The sequence below is a fragment of the Arvicanthis niloticus genome, chromosome X, assembly GCF_011762505.2.
Source record: "Arvicanthis niloticus isolate mArvNil1 chromosome X, mArvNil1.pat.X, whole genome shotgun sequence".
NCBI classification, from domain to species: domain Eukaryota; kingdom Metazoa; phylum Chordata; class Mammalia; order Rodentia; family Muridae; genus Arvicanthis; species Arvicanthis niloticus.
In genome coordinates, this window is record NC_047679.1 from 56,981,962 (window position 1) to 57,002,774 (window position 20,813).

General features: G+C 40.1%; 1 long non-coding RNA gene across 16 annotated transcripts in view; it reads right to left on the reverse strand.

The window, feature by feature from the left end:
* Positions 1 to 20,813, reverse strand: part of LOC117693962 (uncharacterized) — a 72,345-nt gene that overhangs the window by 32,805 nt on the left and 18,727 nt on the right. For 13 of the 16 annotated variants that reach the window (XR_013105853.1, XR_013105848.1, XR_013105852.1 and 10 more), the window contains 2 exons: positions 16,871 to 19,728; positions 15,225 to 15,295 (listed from right to left, as the gene is read on the reverse strand). This is a non-coding gene — a long non-coding RNA (uncharacterized LOC117693962). The remainder of the gene's footprint in view (positions 1 to 15,224; positions 15,296 to 16,870; positions 19,729 to 20,813) is intronic. The other 3 variants (XR_013105854.1, XR_004604523.2, XR_013105849.1) reach the window with 2 other exon arrangements.

Here is a 20,813-nt window from a genome sequence, read left to right on the forward strand (position 1 = left end):
ATGGAACACTGGGCTTAGAAAAACCAGGCAATGCAGGGCCTGACTGATGGCACTTGACTCATAAGAACTTTGTCATCTTTGTAGTTCTGTAATGGACCAAAAGGCAATCCTGAAAAAGAAAAAGTTGGGAAGTGATCTAGCCAAAAATCAAGGACCAAGGCAGTAACATCAGGGTCAGGGGCACTGAAGTCAGTACACAAGGTAATGGTCATGTTTTTTTCTTAAATATTGGGATGGTAAAATTGTTCATTAAGTAAAGATTCGTACTGCCGAGTTTGATCCAGTTCGGGGGAGAGAACTGAGAGCTATCTACTCATCCTCTGACCACGAAGTACATGCTCCCTAACAAGGAAACAAACTGTTCTCCAGAAATACTTGGCTCCTTCCAATGGAGAGTTCTCTATTCAGAAGTCAATATACTAACTTGGAAAAAGCCTCATGTTAAAGTGTACAATTTTTAAGTGTGGTTGGACTGTAAATTATTAGGAAAGACTGATCACGGGGGCGGGTGGGGGATATCAAAAACATCAAGACTATCTATGAAGATCCAAAGAGAATACTAGCACTAGCACAGCAAGCTACTGCATGATTAGGTTCAGAGAGAGCACACTTTGAGCAAATTTTTAACCTCGCTAGTTGGATGACTCGTCTAGAAAGTGCAATGAAAATAACAGTAGAAAGGTTTCAGCAATAGTATTGAAGTAAAGGAAGTCTGTTAATCTACCAGCAGAAAGAATGGAATTTACCTCTGGGTGCAGGCATGCCATTGTCTCCTCCCTTACAAATTAATCCAGTTGGGCTGGGTCATGTGTTTGGCCAAGGGACAATCACTCAGGAAGGTGGGCTCACCTTAAGCCACACTAAAGTGATAGGAGTAATAATTAGTCCTTTAACAAGACAGTATAATTATCGTTCCCAGAGTCTGTACCCCCTAGGGTTGTTGCCCCACGTCCTCATGAGGTTTTGTTGAATCTGCTTGCCTTTGTGAGACATATTCAGGTTCTTACTAGACAGGTACTGCAGCAAACCATAACAGCACATTATAGACTTTTCCAGTCTCATTTTACTAATATCCCTAAATGTTACAATGGACTATTATTTATTACTTTAACATGACTAACAAGAATAAGACTGTCTTTTATTCCAGGATATTTGAGAGTAATACTTCTGAGCACAACTAATAACAATTGCCCAATCAGAATAAGCTATATTAGAACTTACTTTCAAAAGGCTATAAAAATCCTCCGACCATAGGTCACTAATACACCACAAAAAAGTTACCATTGTTATCAACCTGCTGTTTTAGAAACACTCTATCTTAAGAGAATCATATTTAAACAAATCAAAGATTTTCACAAGTGCTTAGGTTACAGTCTGTGAATTTTCCTGCCAATAGGATCCTAAAAATGTTTCAAAGCTAGGAATGATGGACATTTATGTATAATCCCATCACTTAGGAAGGCTGAGAACATAGGTCACTGCAATTTTGAGAATAATATGGGCCATGTACTGACTTCAATGCCAGTGTAGGTTATTCAGCAAGACTCTATTCCAAAAAATAGAAACAAGGGGCTGGAGAGATGGCTCTGTGGTTAAGAGCACTGGCTGCTCTTCCAGAGCTCCTGAGGACTCAGACGAATAGAACAGGAGATTTGCCATGAGTTTTAGGACAGGTTAGTTAGTTTCAGATCAATTAGGAATACATAGGAGAAACCTAACTTGAAACAATGAAAGTACTTCTTAGAATAGCAATGTAGAAGAAATTTTAAAAATTGTACAAAGCTAAGAATCGAGATCGTCCTTGTCTATATTTTAAATGGAAGTAAAGAAGGTGTACATTAAGATTAGACCCTGTGGTAGAGTTCAGTGTAGAGTGCGTTCAGTGGTAGAGTGCTTGCCTGACAAGCGCAAGGCCCTGGGTTCGGCCCTCAGCTGGTGAGAGATTAGATTCTGTCTAAAAAATCGGAAGACTGAGAAGATAGTCATACCTTTCTTACAAAAATTTTATTTTTATTTGAGTGTGTACGTCTGCTTGTCTACATGTTACTAATGCATAACTTCTAAAAATATATACTCTAATTAAAGACCATACTTTTTTAAAAAATAACAATCACTTAGAATTTCTTTTTGCAGCACTTGGGAGGGAGAGGTAGGTGGATTTCTGAGTTCAAGGCCAGCCTGGTCTACAGAGTGAGTTCCAGGACAGCCAGGGCTACACAAATAAACCCTGTCTCGAAAAGCCAAAAAGAAAAAAAAAGAAAAAAGAATAGGTTAATTAAATTTAGTGACTTCCCAAACAGGAGCAGGGAAAAAAAATAGCTAAAATGCTATGGCTCTTTTTACCTGGGCCTACAAGGTCACTAAAACAAGGACAAAAACCTGGAACATCTGCCTTTAGTTTCTGTTTATTTCTTTTGGATCAGAATGATTCAAGGTTTAGGTATCTAAAAGCTGAGAGATGCCTAAGCTATCTTATCTTCAGGACGGAAGGCACCAAGATAAACCTAAGGAATTTCATTGTCACCTTTACATTCCACTGGGCCAGACCCCAGAGTGGTGCCAGAAAGTCTGCCTCAGGTATTTTATCCTAGGATCTAGAAGCCAGATCACCTCAAGACATCACGTACGCAGCAGCAACTCAATGAATCAGCAGTCCCTCCAAACATGTGACTGCAATCCAAGGACTGATAAGGCCTTTAGAACCCGCCAGCAGAACCAGGACAAAGATTAAGATCAGCAGGACCCCATATTATCCAAAGGCCTGGTAGGAATGAAGGCATCTAGAGACATTCTTCTTTCCTTAAGACTATGAAACTATCAAGCCCAAAGAATTTAAATTTCATTATGAATCTCATGCTGAGATACCTGTACTAGACCACTGGAAAGGATCTCACAGCAGTGAAAAAATTTCAGTCAACATATATGAATTTTATAATCTTTGTTTTATCCTTTCTTTTTATGGGGGGAAGGGGTCTCAGACATTAACAGTTGGCTTCCTTCGGTAAGGTAATCTGGACCTCCTCCGCCTGATTGAGTGCTGCTATTACAAACCCTGAAATTGCAATGCTGAGGGACAGACCCAGGGCTCTACCAAGTGAACTATTATTCTCAGCCTTTGTTTTTTATTCTGTAAAATTGTATCATTAATACATAATAGGGGAGAAAAAGTAGGAACCTTTTTTTCCCTGCTCTGGCCAAACGTTAAATACATCCATTTTCTCCTACTGGATTCTTCCTAATTTATTTAAAGATGAAATGACTGATCAAAAGCAAAACCAATACATGCGTGAAAAAAAATCACATAATAAACCCAATATTTTATATGTCAATTAGACAAAGCTAATTTTAAAAAGATGAGGCAGCTTCTTGGCTTTAGGAATTTAAGTGTTGTCTAAGAAGTTTAGTCAAAACTGATTACTTGACACCCATTCTTTTGATGTCATAATTTAAATATAGGCAGAAATTTCAATAAAACCTCAATTTTTACTTCCTTGAATGTCCAGTTTTATTAAATTCCTTTTCATGCTATTTTTGGGGGGGAGAGGTAGTGGGGTAGAGGTGGGTTGGGAGAATGGCATCCTTTGAGAAGGTAGGACCGTAGTAGTCAGGCCTCTACCCTAGAACTCAGTTTACATTTTCACTCTTCTAACCATTTTATGAATACAGTAGTATTAAAATGTATCTATGTAGCTAGCTGGTGGTGGAGCAAGACAAAGGCATGTGGATCTCTGTGTGTTCAAGGCTGGTCTGGTCTATAGAGCTTCTAGGAGAGCCCCTAAAAATACATAAAGAAACCCTGTCTTGAAAAAAACAAAGGTAAACCAAAACCCCAAAATATTTGTTGTACAACCATTCTACAGAATGTTTTTCAATTTGTAAACCTGGCTGACACTCCACATCCAGCAACAACTTACCACTCCCCACTCCCTGAGCCAAATAATATTCTGCTAGAGTTTATGAGCTGTGGTCACTTACCTCTTCTATGTAATTTCCCCAAATGTCAAATGTTTTGGAAAGTCAATACACTTTTAATGAATTTTGAGGTAGGTGACTAAGTTGGAGATTCTATATATAAAATTAGCACCATCGCATGGAGGTTTAGGTTACGCATCACACACCACACACACACACACACACACACACACACACACACGCGCGTGCGTGCCCTCTTCCCTCCCTCACCCGCTGCCCGTTCTTTTTGGGAAACAAGGTCTCTCTACTGAAGCCCAGGCTGGCCTCAAACTCAGATACCGCCTCTCTCTGCCTCCTGAGTGCTGGGATTAAAGGCCTGCACCACTATGTCCATCTTTTTAAAAACAAACGGAGCAAACAAACAAACCAACAACTTATTTTAAAAATGTCCTACTCAGTAACAAGCCACAGAAGGCATTTCTTTCAGCACAAACTCAAAAGAAAACGCAGAATGGGCATCTCATCTAACTTGAAGTGATGTTTCTCTAAGCAGAAGTCAGGGAGGTAAATGAAGAGTTTTTGGGTTTTGTTTTTTCGTCTTCAGGAAACAAAAGCCAAGTAGGAAAGTTTTCTTAAAGTAAAGGGTATAAGTCAAATTGCTTAGAAGCCAAAACTAGGCAAAACCATTAGGATAAGGTAGAAAGAAAGAGAAGCTAGAACCTGAGTGCTGGCTAAGATCTAAAGATTCTTATCCAACAGTAAATCCTTAGCTGATACTGTAAAACATTTGTGGTTGAGACAGGACAGAAAGGAAAAATCAAGGGGCACAAGAAAGCAAAGAAGACTCACTCTGGGCTCTCATCAGCCTCTACAGCTGACTAAGGATAAAGGACTTCAACACAGCCAATAAATATATCTCATACGAGGACTTTACAAACAAGAAAAAGGGGCAAGAATGTTTGTAACTGAGTTTTACCTCATAGAAACACATAACTTCTCATAGAATTCTCAAAGATATGAAATAAGTAAACCAGTTGAAATTTTTAACAAGAAAACTCAAGCTTTGATAAACCAATTCTTGTGAGTAATCCTTTGTGACATATAGTTTAAAAAGCCAGGGGCCCATCTATGTAGACATTCTACATACATTTAACCTCAGCTCTCAGGAAGCCTTGACATTGTGTACTGTCCCTGGCCTTTTCCCACTTCTCTGAGTTTGAATACTTAACAAGCTTACTAACTTTGATTCACCAGGCTCACCCTGGATTTCAAGAATCCAGCTTTACTGGCATAGCATTCACTAAGTGGACAGGGATCACACAGTTATGTCTCTCTGCTGCCAGCCACTGGAACATCTTTAGCTGCCACATAACGGCCAGACAATCAACTACTGACATTCAGAGGGATGCAGCCAGAGAAATACCCTATCAGAGTTAATTACAAAGACAAATCAGGACTTGGATGTATAATAAAGAAAAATTAGACACCAAGTAATGTGAAAAGCTCAGGGCAAAATGTAGTTAAAACAGTTTAGGATCACTGCCTCAGGACTTCAACACGGTGGTAACTTAGAAGTCTACCAGAGACACCACCTGAAATCACTGGCTACATACAATGGACTTAGTTATAAAGGAGAAAGATTTTTGAAGGAGGGTAAAAAATTGATGAACTTCTCAAACTTCTCTATCCTTTACTATCTGTGAGACAACTGATGATCAACTTCTAATTAAACTCTTCTAAAACAGCACGCATTTAAAATTACTTGAATTGATCCAGCCTTGGCAAACCTATAATCCTATCCTTTTGAATATAGAGACATCAGGATTGTGTTCTACGACAGCCTGAGCCTGTCTCAACAAAAAGGACTGGCAAGTGGACTGATAGTGTAGGCCCATAATTCCAGCTACTCAAATGGCTGAGGCAGGAGCATAAAAGCCACCAAGGGAAACTTAAAAGAGCATGGCTCCAAGATAGAGCACTTACCTAGAATGTTCAGTTCCCGATAGTCCTCAAATGCATGTAGGTCAGTCAATAGTAGAATGTTTTTGCCTAGCACACATTTAGCATTTGGTCCTGAATTTCATTCCCAGCACGAGAGGAAGCGAAAAACACCCCCCCCCCCGAAAAAACAACAAAATTGGGTCCCAGTAACATGGCTCAGCAGGTAAATGCATCAGCCATAATGCTGACAACTAGAGTTCAAAAGGACATAGATGGGAGAGAGAACAGACCTAGATGTCCTCTGCTCACCATGAGCCTGCTGCAGCCCTTCCATCCATGCACACAGAACAAGCATTCTCCCGAGTCCACTTTCTTGTCTCACACTGCATCGTCTCTATCCTTTTCTCTCTTCCACTAAATAAATGGAGAGCGATGGCAACTTGAGGCTGAATAGATGGCTCAGTGTGCTAAGTATTTACTGGTAAAATTTAAGAACCCAGGTTAGGATCCGCAGCACAAGCTGAATGTCAGTGAGAGCGGGCATGACAGCCCACTTGTAATCCTGGTGCTTAAAAGCTGGAAACAGAGATTCCTCATTGAGAGACTCTGCTTCAATATATAAGTTGGTATGTATCTGAGAAAGATAACTGGTAATCAATAAACACAGGAAAGGAAATACATACATGCATCACACACACACACACACACACACACACACACACACACACACACACACACACACAGGCCAAAGAAAAAGTTAAAAGCCCTAAGTAGCTGGGTAAGTAAACATAAAAAGTAAAACAGCTTAGCATACAAGTGGTAAAGTCTAAATGTCCTTTTAAAATGGCCCAGCTATGGCTTGGACTCAGTGGAACCAGCCTATAAGAGGTATCTTTTCTTGCTTACCCCTTATCCCTTATTGTGTAAGATTGACCCAAGGAAAAATATAGTGGCCAAATACTCTACTAATTGAAAAATTCCTCTCGGGCTAGAGAGATGTGTCAGAGGTTAAGAGCACTGACTGTTCTTCCAGGTCCTGAGTTCAATTCCCAGCAACCACATGGTGGCTCATGGCCATTTGTAAACGGATCTGATGCCCTTTGCTGGTGTGTCTGAAGACAGCTATAGTATAGTCATATAAATAAAATAAATCTTTTTTTAAAAAGTAAAAGAAAAATTTCTCTCTCAAAATTTAGCCCTACTGACTGATATTTCAGAAGAACATAAAAACAAAAACAAAAACAAAAACAAAAACAAAGATTTTGTCAGGCATGGGGGCAAATGCTTATAATCCCAGCTAGCTGAGCTTACAAGCACCCCACCCCAAACAAACAAAACAGTATTTCTTCTTTGCTATACTGTTCTGTTTTTCTTTTTCTCTCTTTTCCTTCCTTCCTTTCTTTCTTTTCTTTTTTTTTTTTTTTCTTTTTTTTTTTTTGGTGTTTCAAGACAGGGTTTCTCTTTAAAACCCATGGCTGTCCTGGAACTCACTCTGTAGACCAGGCTGGCCTCAAACTCAGAAATCCGCCTGCCTCTGCCTCCTAAGTGCTGGGAGTGAAGGCGTGCGCCACCACCGCCTTGTTCTCTGTAATTCTTTATGTATAAAAATCCATTTTTTTTTCCTTGATTATCTCATCCTAACTTACACAGATGTATCCAATTTGTGGTCCAGTTCTAACCTCTGCCCAAAGAAACTGCCAGGGCTCACCTGAGTGGAACAGGAAGTGTTCCACACACCTTTGGTTAACAGTATAAGAATACAGTTGACATCACAATAACACAACTACAAATAGACAGAGACTGTAAGATTACTAAAACATTTATGGACATATTCTTGCATTATCCTGAGGCATGAAAAGCAAACACTTTGAAGCTATTCGAGTTTCCCTTGCAGCGACCAGAAGTCCTGGCAATCCTGGGTCCACCTTTCCAGACCATTAGCAGCAGCCAAGTACTAGCCTTTCTTTCTCTTTAGATGCATTTTGCACATTAAATTGGTCAGGGTCTCAAATACTCTCCTATCCTCTTAGATTCACCACTCGTTTCTTGGCACCCGGTAATCTCTATGATAAATTTAAGAACAAAGGACAAATACCACAAAACACAGCTTTTCACGAGAAAGAGAGAGAATACCAGGAACATCTCACAAATGTACCCCATCTGGATCTTGCAGGCATTTGCAACTGAAACCCCTGAAACAGAGGATGGAAGAAGTCAGTTGTTAACTGTACATTAGAAACCATAAGAAATAAGCAGAGTAAAAGCAGTGGCAGCATCATCTTAACCAAAAAGCGTAACACCAAGATGTATATAAACTGTTCTCCCTAACCTGGAACAGGACAGGTTAGCAATGAGTTCTCAGTTATTGGAATTGGGTTATTCATAGGAATCAGTAAAAGGAGGTAAAGGAGAAATGTACGTGGAAAGCCAGCACGCCACACAAAGATGAGGCTAGGATGGCTGAAAGTAATAGGAAGCATAAGCAAGCAAAACTAAAGCGAAAGTTGAAGCGATACAAAAGTTATCCAAATATATGTACTAGAAAAAACCCAAAGCTGGTACCTAACAGAAGACACAAAGCACAAACACTAAGCACAGGGACAAGCTAGCTCGCTAGCTCGCTATGAATGGCACAGGCGATAGCGTCAACATTCTGCTCATCCATTTCCTAGAGTATCTCTAGTGCAAACTACCATTCCCAAGTGATGCTACAATATCCAGCTCCCCTTACGCCTGGAACTACATGTTATCTCAGTCACCATTACCTTCCTATGGCAGGAGTGCCAAGACCATATATATATTTTACATTATATTATTGAGGTTGTTATAGAAATTCATCACAAGAATAACAGAGCTCATAGTGGCTCATGTCTGTACTCCCCACACTCAGGAGAACGAAGCAGCTGGATTACCCTGAGTTTCAGATCAGCCTGAGTCATAGAGTAAGACTCAAACTCCAATAAAACAAAGCAAAACAAAACAAAGCTGAACAGGTTCCCAGTGGGAACATGGTTAAAGAACTGAATATAAAAATAATCCTCTTTTTTTTTTTTCCGGACACTTTGGTAAGCCATAGCCATACAGGTTTGCATGGTGGCATACATCTATGATCCCAGCTCCCAGAAAGCAGGGTCAGAGAATGATTGAGAGGTGGAGGCCAGCAGGAGTTAGGGAGTAAGTCTGAGGACAGACAGGGACATGCAGAGGGGCCTTAAAAAGAGGAATAGAAAACAAGATGAAAAGGAAAGAAAAAAGGGAAGAGGGAAAGCAAAGCAAAACAGAGGCCCTCCAAAACATTCCGCTCTTGCTTTTTGCCACTCCTAACCCCAACAGTGGTGGATTGTTTGGAAGTCTTCACAGATACTAGGCAAGCATTCTTCAGGTTGAGCTACAGTCCTCAGTGGAAAAGTATGGCTCATTTTCTGATATTTCTGAATAACATTTAAAGAAAAAAAAAAAAAAAAACACTTGAGATTTTGCTAGGGGAGATGGAACAGGAACCGAGTAAGAAAACTGGGAGAGCATAGGCTATCGGTAGCCCAGAGATGACTACTGAGAGAGTTTATAGTCAACTGAAAGCCTGCATTTTGACTGGCTAGATCTATACCCAAGTATTTGGGCACCCAGGAACAGTGAGTGTCAACAGCACAAGGTTTTTGATGGCAAAAAACTATATCCTGGCATTTTAGTTGGCAGTTGGGGTGGGGTGGGGGGAAATCACAGGAAGCAAGCACTTTAACCTAACTGTCACTAAGATAAGCAGTTACCTGGAGGGTGTTCTGCATTTTCTGGCAGTTTAAGAGAAACTGAGATAAGCTGTTAACTGGAGGGGCGCTGGCACAAAACGGCAATTTACCAGAAGTTAAGATAAGTTAGCTAGGACATTCTGACCTTGGGTTCCAAGAAATTTCCATAGGATTCTGTACTGTGGAGATGAAATTCTAGTTAAACACAAAATGGCCTCAGCAAGAATACAAAACGGAGGAAGCTCTGCACTGTCTTCCCTTGTAACACATGGTAGGTAGCACATGTCTATGAGAGCAGCATCCCAGCACTCAGGAGACCAAGGCTATGTAGGGCTATAGATGAATGTAACACTAGCCAAGGAAACAAAATTATATTCCAAACAAAACAAACAGCAACTTTTGCTCACTGGAAAGTAAATCTCTGAGAGACTTGCAAGTTGGAGTTGCAACATGGAGTTTTAAATCATTCTAACCAATCAGATTTAAATATATTTAAAATTCAAAAAACAATCTGTGCTCTCCCCATGTCCAGTATCTAAGGAAACTTGAAAAACTATCAAACAAGTATTCTTGGGTCTAACTATACATCCTCCCAAGCCAGGATCAGATTCCCGTACTCCCCTGACAATCACCACCACCAAAAGAAAAGGGTCAGATTCAAGGACACGTATCCATAAACTGGTCAAGAGCCTAAGACTTGTCATGCCACAAAAGTTTTCCTCAAACAAGGACAAAGGGGCAAAATTGTATAAAACTTAAAATTTCAAAAAACAAGGACTTAGAATATAGCTCACTGGTAGAACACTTGTCTACTGTGTGTGAGACTGTAGGTCCAATCCCCAGCACCTATTAAATAAATAAATACAAATTAGGTTCGGTGGTGTATACTTGCAATCTCATATTTGAGGGCAGAGATATCATGATTAGAAATGGAAGACTAGCCTCAGCTACCATAGCAACTTTGAAGCCAGCTACAGGATGCTATGCTTAAAACTAAAGTAGAAAAAAGAACAAATAAACAACAACAAAACAAAGAAACAAAAATTGGCTAATGGGATAAATGGCAATATAAAAGAAAACAATAAAGTCCATGGAAAAAATCGAAAGAGGTAAAATCAAGTCGTGAAACAATGTGCAAAGGAATGACTCAAGATCTATGAATAAGCAGAATCCGTTCATCGACAGCAGGTAAACAGCATGAGGAAGTCTGTTAGCAGCAGGGAGAAAGCAAGATAATCTAAGAGAATGGGGTTTCAGAATTATCTGTGTGATGGTCACGGTTCAAAGATAGTCAGAACAATACTACTCCAAGGTGGGTTGCCTTTAGTGTTTTAAAGTAATTAAACAAAACTGATTATATTTACATTAGCTTGATTGTTTTGGGCTGAAGCAATTGATTTATCCATAAAGAGAAAATCCATTCACATTAACGAGCAATAATAGAAAATGTCCTAGAACCTGCCAAATAGGATCTGACATACCAACGTTCTCAGGAATCTAACACCCCAAGAGGAATGAGATTTAACAACTAACGATGCCGGAGAGCAATGAGAGCTGCAGCGCAGTCTATATAGAGAAAGATGCAGGTAGCAAGAAGGCCATGCCCACAGATCACAAAAAGCTCAAGGGAGGAGTAAAAAAAAGATGTAAGTCACTAGGAGGTAAAGGCTACATTATGAGGACACCTGCATCCACCAGAAGCAAGGTAACATGCACAGAGAAGCTGATAGAAGCTGAAGCAGTCATGACACTACACTAGAGACAAGCTTCAGAAACTTAAGCTTATTCCTCCAGTGAAATATGGCTCGGGAAGAATACCCTCTTCAAATAGTGTGACAGCTAATTTTGTTTTTATCATACCTGGGAAGGCGGAACCTTAATTGAAGAATTGTCTCCATTATATTGACCTGGTTTTTGGGCCACTTCTTGGCAGGAGGGCCTGGGCTGTATGACAAAGATAGCTGAGCAATGCAGGGGAACAAGCCAGTTAGTAGGGGTTCGTCCTCTCTTCATTTCCTCGCTCCAGGTTCCTGCCCTGCCTTCACTCTGTGACATATAAGTTAGACAAGCTCCTTTCGTCCCCTTTGTTCAGTGTTTTTATCTTTGTAAGCTAGGACAAAAGGAAGGCAGCTACTTGGAATTATACTAATGTAACAAATCACTTTCACAGCCCAGCATGGGAGCTAATGAAAGAGGAAGCAGTCAGGTTAGCTAATATATTTGTTCTTTGAAGAAACAAAACAAAAACCTGTTATGGAAACAGGTCATCAGCAAAAAACTGGAGTGCACCAACTGAATAGATAAAACCATCCCAGTTGAGCATGGTAGCGCCTGTAATTCTGGTGGAGTCATGAGAATCACTGAAGGTTTGAAGTCAAACTGAGCTAAGTAGTGAGTTCTAGGCCTGGGCTACAGAGCCAGCGCCTCAGAAAAGAAAACAAGCAACAATTAAAGAAAAAAAAAGTCCAGCAATTTATAAAGGAGGGATTGGAGAGATGGCTCAGCATCCTGTTCTTAGAGATGACCCAGGTTCTGTAACCACAGTTCTAGGTATCTAACACAGCCATCTTCTAACATCTGTCAATATGGAATGCACTTACATACACGCAGGCAAAGCACCCATACAGAGAAAATAAATGAACCTCATAAAACGATTATAGCAGTCAATCAGATGTACGAACACTTGAAAGATAAATACAGAAAAGAGCAAAATGTAATAAAGCAGGTACTGGAAACACTCACTTTTTAGCAAATTGTTTCCTGGGAACACAAATGCACTCATGTCTATGCATTGCCTATATTTGTTTATATGCTACAACAACCGTACCCATCCGGCACATGAAACCTAAACTACTGGCAATATGAAAACTTAAAAATCCCTATAAGAACATGAAGCCAGTGTTAGCAAAGCTGATCGATACTAAAAAAGAGGGACTTTCTTTTATATCATGATAGAAGCGAACACTGGAAACTCAGTTCTAAGAGATCTTCACAAATCCTCTTAGCACAGTCCCCAGGCCTGAATGTGCTGGCATCGACACACTAACTACAGTGGGATGTAGAGACGGCTCAGTGGGGAATGGCAAGCGTAGGTGATCCCCAGCACCCCATGGTGGCTCACAACTGTCTGTAGTTCTGGTTTCAAGGTCAGATCTTCATAGGTACCAGGCATACAAGAGGTAAACACACATACATATGTAGGCAAACCATATATATATATATATATATATATATATATATATATATATATATATGCATATTATATTACACACACACACACACACACACACACACACAGTATACAAGAAATAAGTCACAAATCACGGCACACATTTATAATTGCAAGCATTGGCGTGTGGAACTGAGTCCAAGTCAGGAGGATCACAAGTTCAAGCCTGCATGAGCTATAGAGCAGTGAGTTTAAACATTGCCTGGGCAACTCAGTGAGATCTAAAAATAAAATGTCAAAAAAAAATAGAGAAGGAAATTACATAGCTCACTGGTAGACTGCTACTTACTTTGGTAGTCTGTACAAGCCCAGTGTCCACAGAAGACAAGTTATGATAAAAAAAAAAATTGTAATGTCTGGATATACACCTACGTTGGTAGCGTGTTTGCCTAGTATACACTGAGGTTCTGTTGATAAAAAGATGACTAAAAATATTTAAAAACAAAAAAATCTAATAAGTGTACTATAAACTATGGGAAATAATACTAATATTCATCTCATGAAAAGTAAATACAAATTGGGGATATTGGTGACACATGTCTGTAATCCTAGTCCCTGGAGGTTATGATAAAGCAGAAGGATTCTGAATTTGAGGCTGCACTTAACTATATCACAAAACATTGTGTCAAAGAAAAACAAACAAAAATACTAAGTGTCCCAAAGAAAAGAATGCTTAAGCTACATAAATATTTGTAGGACAGGCCAGACAAAATATCTGAAACATGAGATAATAAAAGCCAATAGGGCCAAGCCTAGTTAGTGGTTCGAGCCTTAATTCTAAAGTAAAAGAACTGCTGATTTTGTGACCTGCCCAGCCGGGAATATCCGACTGAGATCCAAGACACCCTAGGCCATGACACCGTCTCAGCAAACAACCAAAGAAAGCAAATTGAAACTATCTGCCAAAGTGATCTCTTCCATCCATTAAACCCCAATACAAGTCAAACTCACAAAAGTACACCAGCCATTTCATCTCAGGATATGAACTCTGGTTGCCTTCTACTTGAGACCACATACTGCAAAGGAGGTAAAGAAAGGCCAGGGAGATGGCTCAGCAAGCAGGTAAATGGGTTAACCATGTGAGAAGATGGATTTGGTGGGAGCCACCTGTAACTCCAGCACCCCTAACAGACTTGCCTTGAAGCGCCCAGGCAAACTAGCCTCGAGTGCAGAGAGGTGAAAATGAGGCCTAGCAAGCTTGGAGTACAAACACTGTAGCTGGAGAAACAAGAGCAACTGTCAATGAGACAGAAGGAGAAAATCAACTCTTGAAAGATATCCTCTGCTATCTCCACACATGTGAACACTTGCATTCAGTCATTCAGACACAGTATTTTTAAAAAATCAAATGGAGGAAAACTCAAAATAAAGAGCCAAGAAACACTTTTACCTGTTTTATATAATTAGGAAGCAAGGAAACACAAAGTAAAAACACTGAAGGAGATTAGGTTCTGCTTTCACAACTAGTAAAACAATGTTTCTCTTTTCTGGTTTTTGCATTTGGGATCACAGGACCCGATGCCGTAGTATGCTATAGCTTCCATCTTCTACCAATATTCATTCCTTCCTCAGCCTTCCAAATTTGTAATGCTGGGATTACAGATAGGAGCCCTTATATTCAGCTTACGATTGGTGACTGTTTAAAAAAAAATCTTAATACAGTATCCTGGTATCAATGTAGAAATACGGCTCCTCTCAGATTATCTAGACGGACTTATGTACTTCCTCCAAGTTTAGGAGAAATAATTACTGTAGCTTGCTTTATGTAAATACAATTAAGAGCAGTTGGGAATGGGATGCAGCTTGTAACAGTCTTGAATTCTATGTCCAGCACAGGAGAAAAGAAGTAGAAGGGAGAATATTAACTGTGATGAATCTAAATAGAAATATAAAATTAATGCCCGATAATCACACAGTGGGATACTGTGTGTCAGTTGTAAAATGATATTTAATGTCATAACATGTTTGAGATCTCCTTAGTTTGTAACAGGCAAAAACCATTAATGATTCCATTCAAAATTACGAACACTGTCAACCATTCCCCACTGAAATTCAATGTGAACTTAGAACTAAAACACTAATGAATTAAATGAAAACAAAACAAATTTAAAAAACAGCGGATTTAACAAATTCAGAATCCTTGGAAAGTAGTGAGCTTTTCTGCAAATGAGAGGCTAGCACAGTCTTAGAAAAGCTACTGAGTGCAAAAAAAAAAAAAAATACCACATAACGAGCAAAAGAAAAAAAGATAAGTTTTCTCTCTCTTCCATTTTTTGGTGAGAAGTCTTGCTATGCAGTCCTGCCTGGATCCTCCTGGCTCAGCCTCAAGGGGTGGCATTACAGGCATGAACCACTATACCAGTAATACATTCTCTCCAGGGTCAATAATCACTTACCTATGGGAGTGAGATACCTGCTGCTTTGTCTGCTTCTGAGATAGTCACGGAAACGTTAATTCCTCAGAATTCTGAAAGTCAAACGGAAAGACTGACATAGCACACCATCCAAACTTAATTACTGGGACAGTGTTATAAACAAAAAACCCTCATGATTTGGTGGGAGTCTATGACTCTATGTCTATGGAATCTTTGAGCCTAGCTGGCAGAGGTGGGTTATGGAGGAAGACCTTGGAAGTTAATAAGTGAGCCTTACTGCCTCTTCAATTTTCTGCCAAAGATATCTCATCACAAAGTGACCACAGAAGCAGAGCAAGCACTAACTCTTCCCCATGACAATGGACTGTATTTTCTGAAACTAAGCCAAATAAATCCTTACATTGGCAAGCTTGGAACTCATATAGTGAAAGAGAAAACCGACTCGTACATTTGCACCATGGCATGTGCATGCTCACATTTAAAATAAATACATAAATAGCAATATAAAAAGCCCCCTCCTTAAACTGTTTCTTTTGGGTTTTATTATCGAAGGAGTAAAACAAAATCGTGAGGCAGGGAGGGGTGGAAATATAGCTCAGTGGTAGAGGACTTATCTAGTATGAGCAAGGCCTTAAGTTTAATTTCTAGCATTTAAGACAAAAGAAATCACTTGCAAAGTGGTGCTAATGATTAACCAGGGCAAAACCTCATCTAAATCTGAAGGCCAGCCTGGGCTACTGAAAGACTGTCTCAAAAACAAAAAGGAACATAGGTCTGGGAATGTGGTCATGGAGTCAATCCCTAGTACCAAGAGTGTGGAATGGGGTCATAAAAAAAAATCTTATCTTTACAGTAAAATTACGCAAATAGATTCAAGACTAGAAAATTGGCTTAGCAGTTAAAACCACTTGCTAGTCTACAGGACCCAGTTTAGAATCTCATCACTCACATGGCAGCCACTAACCGTCTGCAAATAGAGTTCAGGAGATCTAAGGTGATCTTCAGGGCTTAGCAGACATTGTATACATGTGGTACACAGGTAATACATGCAGGCAAAACACCCATAAACATAAAGTCAAAAGAAAGAAAAGGGAGGAAGGAAGGAAGGAAGGAAGGAAGGAAGGAAGGAAGGAAGGAAGGAAGACATGCAGGCAGGCAGGCAAGCAGAGGAAATCTCCCAAGGCCCCAACCCTATACAAAGAAATGCAAGCAACTTAGGAGATGTCTCGAGTGGGAATAAGTCTTCAGTAGGGAAGGGCACACTAATTGGTTATCTAATATCAAATGGCCAACCCTGAAAACATACATGAGCAGGTTGTATTCAGGAATACACACACACACACACACACACACACACACTAGAAACCAAGAAATAAATGCATGAATTGCCAAGAAAGCTGGGGTGGGGAGGATGCATGTGAGGGCTTAAGGGGAGAACAGGAAGATGGAAATAATGTAATTATAAAATAAAAATTTTTAATTATTTTTTAAAAAGAAAAATAAAGGGGAAAATGAGTATGCTGGTGTACACCTAGCCATTATTAATATCACTGAGAGGATACAACAGGAATATCTGAAATTTACAAACATCCTAGGCTACATATAAGATGCTGCCAGAAAATCAAACAAATCAATCATAACAACATGGGAGCTTGGCGATGACTCACTGGCTAAGAGCTCTGGATCTTCTTCCAAGGGATCATGGTCCGATTCACAGCGCCTCCAACCATCTGTAGTTCTGTAATTCCAAAGGATTAAATAGTTCCTTTTGCTTTTCGTGAGCATCATGAATGCACAAGGTACACATCCATATATACATGCAAAACAACATCAACAAAACCAGTAACAAACAATCTGGGCATTACAGAAAATAGGCATGTCTATAATTCTCACACTGGGGAGATGAAGGCCTGAGGACAATGACGTAAAGCCAGCCGAAGATATACAGTAAGACACTGTCTTTTAAAAAATACAAATAAGAAGCCCAACCACTGCTGGTGTGAGCCCAATAGACTGCGTTTAAAAGAAGAAAAAAGGAAGATAAAAAGGAAAATTGAGCCGGGCAGTGGTGGCGCACGCCTTTAATCCCAGCACTTGGGAGGCAGAGGCAGGCGGATTTCTGAGTTCAAGGCCAGCCTGGTCTACAGAGTGAGTTCCAGGACAGCCAGGGCTAAACAGAGAAACCCTGTCTCGAAAAACCAAAAAAAAAAAAAAAAAAAAAAAAAAAAAAAAAAAAAAAAAAGGGAGGGGCTTAATGTCAGTCTGGTGACATTATATAGTTAGATGATGTCTCAAGGAAACCAAAAATGAGAGGATCCCAAAGAATGCAAGGACTATCATTTTATTAATTTTCTTGAGGCAAGATGTAGTTCTATGTATCCTAGACTTGCCTTGACTACAAGGCCCTGACTGTACTCTTTCAGTTGAAAAAGCCATCGTTGAGTATTATCCCTGATGTTAAGGATAATGCAATCAAGAAAGCTATTTGGGGTTGGAGAGATGTCTCAGGGATTAAGAGCACTGGCTGCTGCTCTTCCAGAGGTCCCGAGTTCAATTCCCAGCAACCACATGGTGGCTCAGAGCCATCTGTAATGGGATCTGATGCCCTCTTCTGGTGTGTCTGAAGATAGTGAAAATGAACTCATATACATAAAATAATTTTTTTTTTTAAAGTAAGCTATGTAAGCCTAGCATGGTGGCTCAAACCTATAATCCCAGCAACTAGAAAGCTGAGCCAGAAAGATCACAACAGAGCTAGGGAGATAGCTTAGTGGGTAAAAGGATGTGCTAGGCAAGCTTGAGGACCTAAGTCTGAATCCCCAGAACGCAAGTAAAAACTGTACATCTGTCTGTAAACCAGTGCCTCCTATGAGGAGACGGAGGTACAGACAGAATCATCCCTGGAAGCTGAAGGGCCAGGTAGCTTGGTGTATACAGTGGTAAATAAAAAGAGATCTTGTCTCAAACAAAGCAGAAGGCAAAGACGACACTTCAGATTGACCTGTGACCTCTGTATGCACACACGGACACACAGAGAGGCACATACATACCTGCACACAGAAAACTTAACAGTGAGGGAAACTCAATTCTGGAGATGGGGTGAAAAGAGAGGATTTAAAAAAAATCATTTTCTATCAAAAGGCTGAGACAATATCGGTGGTGAGCTTGAGGCCAACCTGATCAACAGTGAAACCCTGTTTCTAAGCAAGCACCAAAAACAAACACACAAATGAAAAGTTGTACAAAGACTCAGATAGCTAACTTTGTCCAAAGAACTCCAAGTAGTCTTGGAAATTCTTCCAGTGCCATAGCTCTCTTAAACCAATGAGGTATTCTTCTTTTACAAGGCCTGTTTATAACTCATTCTTTGGTAGAAGGCCACTCTCCAGTTTACAATTTTATTTTCTTGTGTCCGTGGATGTCCCATGTGCTACAGTGCAGGTGAAAGGCAAAGGACAACTTGTGGAAGTGGATTCTCTCCTTCTGTTTGGATAGCTTTCAGGGGTTTGAATCCAGCTGTCAGTTTGTTGGGTTACAAGCATCTTTACCCACGGACCCACCTTATGGCAGACAATTGCATTTTAAGATTCTGCTATAAAGAAAATAGTGACATCTAATATAAGGGCACAATGGCTTCTACCCCGTAAACTGACCTACTTTTAGTAAAACTTCCTCTCTATGGCTATTTTTAAGACTAGGTCTTGCTTTGGCTCTCTAGCTGGCCTGGAAATTGCTATGTAAACCGGCCTCAAATCCAGAGCTCCATCTGCCTCTGCTCTCTGGTCTATTATTAGCTCTCGCCTGGCACTTACTCTCACCTCACTTACAAACTGTCCAAGGCATGTACCTGTAGACCCGGTTAACCGGAAGACCAAAGCAGTAGGATTGCTTCAGACCAACGATTCAAGGCTAACCTATGCAATAAACCTACATCCAAAAGAATAGAAACAAAATCTAAAATGTGAACAGAAATTTTAAAATTTCCTACGATACCCCAGAATCCTAGTCATCCTAGTGCTATTAGCTATTAAAACAAAACAGAAAATAGGGTAAGGGGGAAATATTACAAATCTGCTGTTTGTTGTATACATACTTATTCCTACATAAAGCTGTTCCCTCTCTTGAAAAGATTAGGACAGGGATCTGGATACTGCTTTTCCCAAGAACCTAGGTTCAAATAATCAGACCTACGTGCCTGCTTAGAACTTTCTGCAAGTCCAGTTTCAGGGGATTTGACATCCTCTTCTAACCTCCATGGAAATCAGGCACATGCATAGTACACATACCGACATGCAGGCAAAAGCAACCATTCACATACACATAAATAAATAAATGTCTCTGGAAAGAGAAAAGGTAAAGAGAGGAAGTGTTAGAAAGCGTGTGCACAGCGGCCCTTGACAGAAGGTAGTACAGATGAGAAAGTGCTACGAATGGTGTTAGCTAGAACATCACCAGGTTCTTCTTTTGTTCACTGAGTCTGGAGAAGGGATAGTCATTCGTACAGGAAGACAGCAGCATGATATGCCTGGGAAGAACAAAGAACAAAGGTAGTGATACAGGAACATATCAAAACTAGCTTTCTGATTCCAGTTAGCAGCTGTAGACTTTTGAATAATTTAATTATATTTTGCTATCCTATGCTCATTAGACGACTAATTTATATATTCGTATATACATACATACATACATACACACACACACATATATATATGTGTGTATATATATATATATATATATATATATACACATGTATGCATATGCATACATGGAATATTCATGTAGAGGCCAGAGGACCAAGAGTCCTACTCCAATTACTTTATACTTGTGACACAGGTTCTCTTACTGAATGTGAAGCTAGACTTAGTGGCAGCAAGCCCCAATGCTACTCATGTCTCTGTTAGCCACAACACTGGGGTTACATGCACTTGTGGCCATGCCAGGCTTTTTATTAAAGGGTTTTACTTTGTGTGTAAATGTGTATGTGAGTCCATGGAGGCCAGAAGGGTATTGGATCCCCTGGAGCTGGAGTTGTAGGGAAGTTGACATGGCTATTAGGACAGAATTCTTTTTTTGTTGTTGTTTTTGGTTTCTTCTTGTTGTTGTTTTTTCAAGACAGGGTTTCTCTGTGCAAGCGTTGGCTGTCTTGGAACTCACTCTGTAGACCAGGCTGGCCTCGAACTCAGAAATCACCTGCCTCTGCCTCCCAAGTGCTGGGATTAAAGGCGTGGGCCACCACTGCCCAGCTTAGGACAGAATTCTTATCCACTGCAAGAGCAGCAAGCCCTTTTTAATCTGCTGAGCCATCTCTCTCCCTTCAATGGCCAGCTTTTTATATAGGTGTTGAGTGTTGAAACTGAGGTCTTCATATCTGCATAGCAAGTGCTATTACCCACTAAGCCACCTCCCCAGCTTCTAAATTCTAAGATTTTAAAATGTTAAGAATAGGGCTGGTATCCAGTATTACACTGTTTGTCTAAGGCCCCACGCCAGCAATGTCAACAAGAAAATAAAAAATGTCAAGATGTCAAGCCTGATCACAAAGGCTTGTAATTGCCTTTAATTTCAGCAACTCGGGAGGCTGAGCCAGCAAAAGCAAAAGTATAAGTTTGT